The 11,311-nt window shown below is 51.7% G+C and overlaps 1 long non-coding RNA gene across 1 annotated transcript; it reads left to right on the plus strand.

The window, feature by feature from the left end:
• The first annotated feature begins 1,850 nt into the window (after positions 1-1,850).
• LOC136317428 (uncharacterized) lies at positions 1,851-2,478 on the plus strand. The gene is made up of 3 exons (XR_010727870.1): positions 1,851-1,989; positions 2,093-2,143; positions 2,279-2,478. It is a non-coding gene; the product is annotated as an uncharacterized lncRNA (long non-coding RNA).
• Positions 2,479-11,311: the final 8,833 nt, after the last annotated feature.

Raw genomic sequence — 11,311 nt, forward strand, 5'->3', positions numbered from 1 at the left:
AAGGAGCCATCCCCAGTGCCAGGGCCATCCTTGCTCCAATGGAGCCTTGGCTGCAGGAGGGGAAGAGAGAGACAGAGAGGAAGGAGGGGGTGGGGGTGGAGAAGCAAATGGGCGCTTCCCCTATGTGCCCTGGCCGGGAATCGAACCCGGGTCCCCCGCACGCCAGGCCGATGCTCTACCGCTGAGCCAACTGGCCAGGGCCGAGAAACATCCTTTTTGTTGTCCCCCTTATTCATGCATTTATTGGTTGATTCTTGTATGTACCCTGACTGGGGATCGAACCCACAACCTTGGTGTATTAAGGTGATGATCCAACCAACTGAACTACCTGGCTAGGGTACAAGAGTCTATTTAAAGGAGACTTGCCCGATGTTCTGTTCTTTTTCCTTCTTTTTTTTTTACAGAGACAGAGACAGAGAGAGGGACAGACAGACAGAAACGGAGAGAGATGAGAAGCATTAATCATTAGTTTTTCATTGTGACACCTTAGTTGTTCATTGACTGCTTTCTCATATGTGCCTTGACCAGGGGGCTACAGCAGACCGAGTGACCCCTTGCTTGAGCCAGTGACCTTGGGTCCAAGCTGGTGAGCTTTGCTCAAACCAGATGAGCCTGCACTCAAGCTGGCGACCTTGGGGTCTCGAACCTGGGTCCTCCGCATCCCAGTCCGACGCTCTATCCACCGCGCCACCGCCTGGTCAGGCCTGATGTTCTGTTCTTCTTTCCCTCTGGGCATTTGTAGGTGCGCCAGACTGCACGTTGTATCCAGTGGCACCGGTCGTCCCCTGCGGGACTACGAAGGGGGCCGTTGTTCACAGCGGAGGCGAGAGTCCCAAGGACGTCTGTAGCCTCCTGTCCTCTCTCATTTCTGCGAGTGGGACATTGCTGCTCCTTCCCGCTGCAGGGCTGACAGGCCCGGCAGCTTGGAGAACATTTCGAGGGGCCCAGTCCTTTGTGGCAAGCATCTGCTTGGAAGGAAAGGAGAAGAAGTGGGGGACACCCGAGAAGACACGAGTTCCCGGCCAGTTGATCTAGGTTGGCCGTGACTGTCAACAAAAACCCTCCCCGTGTCCTTAGCTGGCAGGGAGAGACCCGAGGAATGACGGCCATCGTTTAAGGCAGGGGTCCCCAAACTTTTTACACAGGGGGCCAGTTCACTGTCCCTCAGACCGTTGGAGGGCCAGACTATAAAAAAAAACTATGAACAAATCCCTATGCAGACTGCGCATATCTTATTTTAAAGTAAAAAAAACAAAATGGGAACAAATACAATATTTAAAATAAAGAACAAGTAAATTTAAATCAACAAGCTGACCAGTATTTCAATGGGAACTATGCTCCTGTCACTGACCACCAATGAAAGAGGTGCCCCTTCCGGAAGTGTAGCGGGGGCCGGATAAATGGCCTCAGGGGGCCGCATGTGGCCCGCGGGCTGTAGTTTGGGGAGCCCTGGTTTAAGGACTTGTCCATGGATTCACCCTTTTCTGGTCCTCACGCACGAGTGAGAGAGAGAGGAAGCACGCTTACCAGTCAACGGTCATTTGGAAACTCATTAAAATAGGCTTTACTGTGAATTTTCAAATCCGGGGTCTAGCACAATGTCACAGCCTTCGTGCCACTCACCACGTGTTTTGGGGAATTTTTTCTCCTCTCTTTGACTAATTCAGACGTCTGTGCCCCGTGCGGTGACATTGTTGCTCTCGCGTGAGATTGTGGGTGTGAATTCCACCAGGGGAAGGTTACACCGCGTACTCTGTGTAGCAACAGCTGAGTGGACGGAACATTCCACTGAGTGGACGGAAAAAGGAGCCCCTTTTTCTTGCAATGGTTTCCATTTTTGTATGTGCAGAGAAATGTGTGCTTAACTGAGCTCAGCTGTTTGAAAACTCAGGCAGGACGGGATAAGACCTGCCTTCACCGTTTGAGCCATCCCCAGGAGCAGCGGACGAGACATGCGCGGTTCAGCAGCGTCTAGGAAGGGCGCCCGAGGTGACCAGTGCCGCGTCAAACGCGGAGGGAGGTTTCCAAAGGGCAGCGCTTGAATTCTGACTGATGCAACAACGTGAGTGTGTTTGTTTGTTTTCCCCCTAAGGACGAGAAGACGAAACATTGCTGTGGGATACTTTCCTAGTTCATGGAAGCGGTAAGTTTTGAGCTGTTCCTTTATGGAATTTAAAAAAGAATGTTGAAAAGCACAGACTGACGACAGTATATGCCTGTGTCTTGGATGTGCACCTTGGCAGGAACTAATTGTGCTGTTTCGATACTTTGTATGCAGCGATCTAGCAGCAGGAAGCGTCTGCTTGACTCCACAGAGCCGTGCTCTTTTGTGTAGCGGCTGGAACCCCTGACGATGTCAGACGTGTCCCTGTGAGCCTCCTCTTGTTGCAGACTGTGTCCACTGCCGGGCCATATTCCAACATGCACATCCATCACTGTGGGGACTTTCGGTATTCTGAAACAACGCCGCCACGGATGTTGAAGAGCATGCCTTCTTGTTGAGAGTGTGTAGGCGTCTCTGTTGGGTGGGTCTGAATTGACTCGGGCAGGAGGGGCTCCCTGGACAGTTTCCCCAACTGGTCACGTCAGTTCACACTCCCACCAGCAGAGGGCGATGTCCCAGGGGCTCCCCAGCCCGGCCTGCAGAGTTTGATGGGTGTGCGGTCAGGGAGCTGCGTACGGACACAAGGACAAGGAAGTCCTAGGACCCGATGGTCAGGCCTCTCTGTTGGGGACCAGTAAGGAATGAGCCCAGTAGGCGATGGGAAGAGGCGTGAGGGGCGGGGGCTGGCGGTGGCTCCCCTGGCAGGTGGTGGGCAGGTGGCCGCCAGGTGCTACCTGGGTTTCTCCCCCAGGGTCTCTCTGAGGGCTTTGCTGCAGCTTTCCAGCCAGACCTCTTCTGCAAGCTCCAGACGACTTCTATTCCGGGTGACCCTGTGCCGCACGTGGCTGCCCCGTGTCCCCCAAGGAGGGACACGCGGCCGCCGCTCCTGCAGAAGGGAGCAGAGCCTCCTCCCCCTGAGTGGACAGGCGCCCCGGTGGAAGACCTCGGGTGGGCTTGCTTCTTCAGCCTTTCTGGCCCCGCTTCTCACGTTGGCAGCCGATCATAAGAAACTCCAGGGAATGGGGGTGGGGGTGGGGAAGGGGGACAATGAGGTTCGCCAGCAGTTGTTAAAAATAGCTTGAGATTTTCGAGGTTGGAGTCGCTGGCTCTGTGTGCTAGGTGAGATGCCGTCCATGTGTTGCAGGCTGTGTCTTACCATCCATTACTCCAGAAGTTTGAGAGCGCCCCGGTCTGCACACTCCGTGGAAAGCAAACAGAGTTTCTTCGGCTCACGGTTGCCCCGCACCATAGCTTGTTGCCACGTGTGGTGATTTAAATCAAAATTAATTGCAGGCCCTGGCTTGGTTGGCTCAGTGGTAAAGTGTTGGCCTGGCGTGTGAATGTCCTGGGTTCAATTTCTGGTCAGGGCACAGAGGAGAAACGACCATCTGCTTTTCCCTCCTTCCCCCTCCTCCTCCCCTTTTCTCTCTCTCTCTCTCTCTCTCTCTCTCTCTCTCTCTCTCTCTCCCTCTCCTGCAGCCATGGCTCAGTTGGTTCGAGTACATCGGTCCCAGATGCTAAGGATGGCTCCATGGAGCCTCTGCCTCAGGCACTAAAAATAGCTAGGTTGTGAGCATGGCTCCCCATGGGCAGAGCATTGTCCCCAGATGGGGTCACCCGGTGGACCCTGGTCAGGGCACATGCGGGAGTCTATCTCACTATCTCCCCTCCTCTCACTTGGAAAAGAAGGAAAGAAAAGAAATTGATTGCAGTCCCTATCATAGCAGTACGTGAGTAACGAGATGATGAATGGTGAAGAGAGAACCGAGGGTTGGGTTGGCCACGCGCGTGGGACGCTGTGTCCCATCGTAGGGGTTGTGAGTGTTTGGTCTTCCCTCAAAGCTGCGCGGCGGCCGCTGCCATGTTGTTTGTTCCGTGCGATCGTTTCTCTCCCATCTCTGAGACGTTTCCTGCAGTTTCTTTTCCCTCACACATGATGAAATAAAATCTGGGTTGGCCAGGCGTGTCCCATAAACTCGGCATCCATGGCAACCGAGCACAACGTGTTGATTGACTTGTTCATGTGCGAACAAATAACTTGTCCAGAAACATGCTGTCTGGGACCGAGTGCTCCTGGCCCTGGCCTGCAGCCAGGGGGCGGGGTGAGGTCAGCGGCAGGCCCGGCCACTCCTGTCTGAGGGCCCGCTGCCCAGAACCTCCGGTCGGTCGGGCTGTACCCGGAAGCGAGAGCGCTCTGGGGGACCGAACAGGACGCCTTTGATGAGAAAAAAATATACTCATTCTGCCCAGGGGATTTCTGCACATTGTGGAAATACAAGAACATAGCTCTGCACAGTATTTCTTTTTCAAATCAGAATAAAACAAAGCTCTTTTGGGGAGTTTGGCTCATCAGAAATGATAATACCAACACCATCCTCTTTGCTTCCTGGCTGCACAATCCCTTTCTCCCCGGTTCAGCATCGCAGGAGAATAACACTCCCAGTGGTCGACTGGCTGTGTGACGTCTGTGTTTTGGCCGTTCACGCATCCAAGAGCATTTATCAGGCACTGTTGTCTAAGGGACGCTGTGTTTGGTCCTGGGGCTGCAGTGGTGACCCAGACTGGCCACTCTCCTGTTCTCACGGGCCTGTCCTCTAGGATGGACACTGTGGTTTCAAGAATGCGAGGATGGGCCCTGGCCGGTTGGCTCAGTGGTAGAGCGTCGACCTGGCGTGCAGAAGTCCCGGGTTCGATTCCCGGCCAGGGCACACAGGGGAAGCGCCCATCTGCTTCTCCACCCGTCCCCCTCTCCTTCCTCTCTGTCTCTCTCTTCCCCTCCTGCAGCGAGGCTCCATTGGAGCAAAGATGGCCCGGGTGCTGGGGATGGCTCCTTGGCCTCTGCCCCAGGCGCTAGAGTGGCTCTGGTCGCGACAGAGCATCGCCCCCTGGTGGGCAGAGCATCGCCCCCTGGTGGGCATGCCAGGTGGATCCCGGTTGGGCGCATGCGGGAGTCTGTCTGACTGTCTCCCCCCGTTTCCAGCTTCAGAAAAATACAAAAAAAAAAAAAAAAAAGAATGCGAGGATAGTTGCTCACGGGCACAGAAAAGGCTTGCATGCTAAGCCGCGATCGAGCGGACAGTTAGGGACATGTCAGTCGGGTAGGCCCACAGTGTTTTGATTTTGTACCAGACATGGTGTGAGACACAAGGGCACAGGCTTTGGAGTCCAGACCCCTGGGTTTATTTCCTGGTGTGTCAGATATCTAGTGCTTCACAACAAATCACCCTCTGGCACCTTTAAATGGCACATGAATCATCTCACGGTTTCCGGGGGTAGGGATTTGAGAGCAACGTACGTAGCAGGGTGGTTCTGACCCAAGGGCTCACGAGACTGCAGGGAAGACAGCCACCCTGACAGGAGTCACCCTGAGCCTCACCTGAGGCTGGGGGCCCGGCCTTGCAGATGGCTCACGCACATGGCTTTGGGGAGGCGGCCTCGGTCCTCCTCTGGCTTGGAGCAGAACGCCTCAGCAGACCACGTGTGAGCTTGTCCGATGGGCCGCCTCTGCGTCTTCAGACAAGGCAGCCGACGTCCCCCAGAATGAACGACCCCAGAGAGAGAGCAGCCCGGGACGCCAGTGCCTTCTGTGACCTCAGTCCTTGTTTTAATTTGAATCTATCAGGGTGACATTGGTTCGCAAAACCCTCGCAGGTTTCAAGTGCGCGACTCTATAGAACAGGGGTCCCCAAACTACGGCCCACGGGCCACATGCGGCCCCCTGAGGCCATTTATCCGGCCCCCGCCACACTTCTGGAAGGGGCACCTCTTTCATTGGTGGTCAGTGAGAGGAGCATAGTTCCCATTGAAATACTGGTCAGTTTGTTGATTTAAATTTACTTGTTCTTTATTTTAAATATTGTACTTGTTCCCGTTTTGTTTTTTTACTTTAAAATAAGATATGTGCAGTGTGCATAGGGATTTGTTCATAGTTTTTTTTATAGTCCGGCCCTCCAGTGGTCTAAGGGACAGTGAACTGGCCCCCTGTGTAAAAAGTTTGGGGACCCCTGCTATAGAACACCGCCTGCACCCCACCTCGTGTGCCCATCGCCCCAAACAAGGTCTCTCTCTGTCTCTATCCCCCCGCCCACCCCCTTCCCTCTGGCTGTCGCCGCCCTGTTGTCTCTGTCTGTGTGTAACATGTATAAGATTTTGGCTAATTCCTTCACTTCCTTCCTCCAGTCCCCTGACCCCCCTCTCCTCTGACAGCTGTCCGTCTGTTCCCCGGGTCCCCGCCTCTGTTTCCGTTTCGTTCCTCTGTTTATTGTGCTCCCCAGATTCCACGGATAAGTGAGATCATGTGATATCTGTCTTTCTCTGCCTGGTTTATTTTACCTAGCATAATCTCCACGTGGCCCCAGGCTGCCACAAAACGTAGGATTTCCTTTTTTATAGGCACGTAGTATTCCATCGTGTAAACGGACCACGGCTTTTTTACCCACTCCTCCACTGACGGACACTTGAGCTGTTTCCAGATCTTGGCTATCGGAAGCAATGCTGCAGCGAACATGGGGGGAGCATTTCTTCTTTCAAATTAGTGTTTTGGGTTTTTAGGATGTATTCCCAGCAGTGGGATCGCTGGGTCAAAAGATCATGTTTAATTTCTTGAGGAATCTCCATACTGCTGTCCACAGTGGCTGCACCAGTCTGCATTCCCACCAGCAGTGCAGGAGGGTTCCCTTTTTTAAATTTTTCTTATTTTTCTGAAGCTGGAAACGGGGAGAGACAGTCAGACAGACTCCCGCATGCACCCGACCGGGATCCACCCGGCACGCCCACCAGGGGGCGACGCTCTGCCCACCAGAGGGCGATACTCTGCTCCTCCAGGGCATCGCTCTGCCGCGACCAGAGCCACTCCAGTGCCTGGGGCAGAGGCCAAGGAGCCATCCCCAGCGCCCGGGCCATCTTTGCTCCAATGGAGCCTTGGCTGCGGGAGGGGAAGAGAGAGACAGAGAGGAAGGAGAGGGGGAGGGGTGGACAAGCAGATGGGCGCCTCTCCTGTGGCCCTGGCCGGGAATCGAACCCGGGACTTCTGCACGCCAGGCCGACGCTCTACCACTGAGCCAACTGGCCAGGGCCAAGGGTTCCCTTTTCTCTACATCCTCGCCAGCACTTGTTTATTCATTTGTTCATGAGTGCCACTCTGACAGGTGTGAGGTGATAGCTGATTGTGCTTTTAATTTGCATTTCCTTGCTAATTAGTGACATTGAGCATTTTTTCATATGCCTACTGGCCATCTGTGTGTTCTCTTTGGAAAAGTGTCTATTTAGGTCCTTTGCCCATTTTTTAATTGGATTGTTTGCCTTCCTGGTGTTGAGTTTTATAAGTCTTTTATGAATTTTGGATATTAAGCCCTTGTCAGAAGTATCAGTGAATATGTTCTGCCATTCAGCGGGATGTCTTCTCATTTTGTGGATGGTTTCTTGTGAAGAACAAACCCTTTTTAGTTTGGTACAGTGCCCATCCATTTATTTCAGGGGTCCCCAAACTACAGCCCGTGGGCCGCATGCGGCCCCCTGAGGCCATTTATCCGGCCCCCACCGCACTTCCGGAAGGGGCACCTCTTTCATTGATGGTCAGTGAGAGGAGCATAGTTCCCATTGAAATACTGGTCAGTTTTTTGATTTAAATTTACTTGTTCTTTATTTTAAATATTGTATTTGTTCCCGTTTTGTTTTTTTTACTTTAAAATAAGATATGTGCAGTGTGCATAGGGATTTGTTCATAGTTTTTTTTATAGTCCAGCCCTCCAGTGGTCTGAGGGACAGTGAAATGGCCCCCTGTGTAAAAAGTTTGGGGACCCCTGACTTATTTTTCCTTTGTCTCCCTTGCCTGAGGAGATACAGTGGCAGAAATACTGCTACAAGAGACATCTGAGGTTTTACTGCCTATGTTTTCATCTAGGATTTTTATGGTTTTGTGACTTACATTTAAGTCTTTTATTCGTTTTGAGTTTTTTCTTGTACGTACCTGTTCAATTTTCCCTAACACCTTTATTAAAGAGACTGTCTTCACTCCATTTTATGGTCTTGCCTCCTTTGTAAGGTGTTAATTGACCATAAAGTTGTGGGTTCATTTCTGGGTTCTCTGATCTGTTCCACTGATCTGTGTGCCTGTTCTCATGCCAGTACCAGGCTGTTTTGAATACAGTGGCCTTGTCGGATAACTCGATATCAGGAAGTGTGATAACTCCCACTTTCTTCTTCTTTTTCAAGATTGTTGAGACTATTCGGGTTCTTTTTTGGTTCCAGATAAATTTTTGGAATATTTGTTCTGGCTCTGTGAAATATGCCATTGGTATTTCAATAGGCGTTGCATTGAATCTGTAGATTACTTTAGATAGTACGGACATTTTAATGATGTTAATTCTCCCTGTCTGTGAACACGGTATATGCTTCCATCTGTTTGTCTCTTCCTCAGTTTCTTTCTTAGACTTTTCTGAGTACAAGTCTTTTACCTTTTTGATTAAACTTATTTCTAGGTGCTTTATTTTGTTGTTGTTGTTGCAGTAATAAATGAAATCGTTGCTTTAATTTCTCATGCCGAGAGTTCATGATTGGTGTATTAAAACGCCACTGGTGCCTGACCTGTGGTGGTGCAGTGGATAAAGCGTCAACCTGGAAATGCTGAGGTCGCCGGTTCGAAACCCTGGGCTTGCCTGGTCAAGGCACATATGGGAGTTGATGCTTCCAGCTCCTCCCCCTTTCTCTCTCTCTGCCTCTCCTCTCTCTCTCTCTGTCTCTCCCTCTCCTCTCTAAAATGAATAAATAAAAACAAAAAACAAAAAAAACCCCAAAAAACAAAAAAACGCCACTGGTTTCTGAACATTAAGCTTGCATCTTGCTCTGTTGCCAGATTCATTTATAAGGTCAGGAGGTCGTTTTTTGGGCGGAGAAAGTAAAACTGTCATGTCATCAGCAGATAGCGATGGTTTTACTTCCTGCTTTCCAGTTTGGGTGCCTTTGAGTTCTTCTTCCCGTCTGATTGCTGTGGCTGGGACTTCCAGTGTTGTGTCGAATCAGAGTGGTGACAGTGGACGTCCCTTTCTTCTTTCTCATCTTATAGCTTTTGCCCTTTGAGTGGGACATTGATGACTTAGCCCTGAAAGTCATGTCACATCCCGTCCCTTCCCTATCACTCCACTTGTTAGAAACAAGTCGTACAGTCCCAGCAGGGACGCGGTTGGGTACGCCCTGAACCCCTGCGGCCACCCTGGGTCTGTCCTTCTCTACCTGGGGGGACGGAGGAACAGTTTCTCTAGCTCCCCGTGAGCGTTAGTTTTTTTTTTTTTTCACGGGAGGGATTTGTGTCACGAGGCCCATGTATGTCACAAGGCTGCTCGGAGGATTAAGTGAGAGAGTAAGTTATCAAGCCTCCTTTTGTAGACAGAATTAAATCACTCCCTGCATTGTCTGCTTGATGCATCCTTTTGTCAGTTAAATTATATGTCATAATTCCGTGACTCACAGGGGTTGCTGACAACCATGGAAAAATTTGGAGAGCCGTGGGGACCATCTGCGCTTCCTTTATCTGAATGCGATCGGATATTTGTGGGAGGCGCTCTGTGGGAGGACGCACAATGCCTCTAAGAAGAACAAATCTAATTGATGTACAAAATAGCTATGTTCCATTTTTGATACTTTGAAGAACTCCCGGTCCACAGATTGTTGCATTCCTCCCACGGAATAATTGTTGGGCTGATTACTTGGAAAAGGAACTGTCTCTTTGTTGCAGTTGAGTCCTTTTCTGAGCGATCCCATTTGTTTTGTACAGATACGTATGCTTCCAGTTTCATAGGCTTTGTCACGAGTCATCCCCACAATGTACTCCCTTAAAGCCAGGGTCCTGCCGGCTGTTACCCTGGTCTATGTGCGTCAGGAACTTGGAACTGACTTCCCCGGGTGAGTGTGGCTCTGGCTCTCTCACGAGGCTGTGGCCAGCTATTAACCAGGGCTGCTATTATCCGATGGCCTGACCGGGGCCGGAGGCTCTGCTTCCGTGGTGGCTCTGTCCCTTGTCCGGCGAGCTGGCCCCTCTCTGAATGACCTCTTTTTTTATTATTTTTTTATTTTTTTAATTCTTATTTTTTTTCTGAAGCTGGAAACGGGGAGACAGTCAGACAGACTCCCACATGCGCCCGACCGGGATCTACCCAGCACGCCCACCAGGGGCCATGCTCTGCCCACCAGGGGGCGATGCTCTGCCCCTCCAGGACATCCCTCTGCTGCGACCAGAGCCACTCTACTGCCTGGGGCAGAGGCCAAGGAGCCATCCCCAGCGCCTGGGCCATCTTTGCTCCAATGGAGCCTTAGCTGCGGGAGGGGAAGAGAGAGACAGAGAGGAAGGATGGGGGGGTGGAGAAGCAAATGGGCGCTTCTCCTGTGTGCCCTGGCTGGGAATCGAACCCGGGTCCCCCGCACACCAGGCCGACGCTCTACCGCTGAGCCAACCGGCCAGGGCTGAATGACCTCTTCATAGCTGCGTGAGTGTCCTTGCAGCATGGCGGATGGCGTTTCCTAGTGCGGGCATTCTGAAAGGCCTCGGGCAGACACCTTGATGCCTTTCACGACTGAGCTTTGGAAGTCACACGCTATCATTTCTTCCGTGCTCTGTTGGTCATGCAGGGCTGGACCCGGTCCAGTGTGGGAGTGGACGACAGCCTGGCGTGAGTTCCAGGTGGTGGGTGTTGCGGGGTGTCGTCCTGGAGGCTGGCCCCCCCTCCCGCACGTCCTTACTGACGTTCGAGAATGTGCTCGGAAAATGTGCCAACTCCCCTACGAACCAGCACGCGTATGTACCTAAATATACAAAAACAGAAATAAAAACAGTGGAAGGTTTAAAACAATGAGTGCCAACAGAGCATGCTCAGGAAGCATGGAGTGCATCTGATTTTGAACAGCAGAGTGGTTTTAAGGACACGACCTCGTTGAGTGGATAAAAGGTTTAGAAGCTTCTCTGTTTGCCATCATTTTCAAACTTGGAATTAGGCTCCTCACCGGCCCCCTGCCTTGTTCGGCTAGCACCCTGGTGGTCAAACTGCGGCTCACGAGCCACATGTGGCTCTTTGGCCCCTTGAGTGTGGCTCTTCCACAAAATACCACGTGCGGGCGCTACCTCGATAAGGAATGTACCTGCCTAAATAGTTTAAGTTTAAAAAATTTGGCTCTGAAAAGAAATTTCAGTCATCGTACTGTTGATACTTGGCCCTG

Source organism: Saccopteryx bilineata, chromosome X, assembly GCF_036850765.1.
Source record: "Saccopteryx bilineata isolate mSacBil1 chromosome X, mSacBil1_pri_phased_curated, whole genome shotgun sequence".
NCBI lineage: Eukaryota > Metazoa > Chordata > Mammalia > Chiroptera > Emballonuridae > Saccopteryx > Saccopteryx bilineata.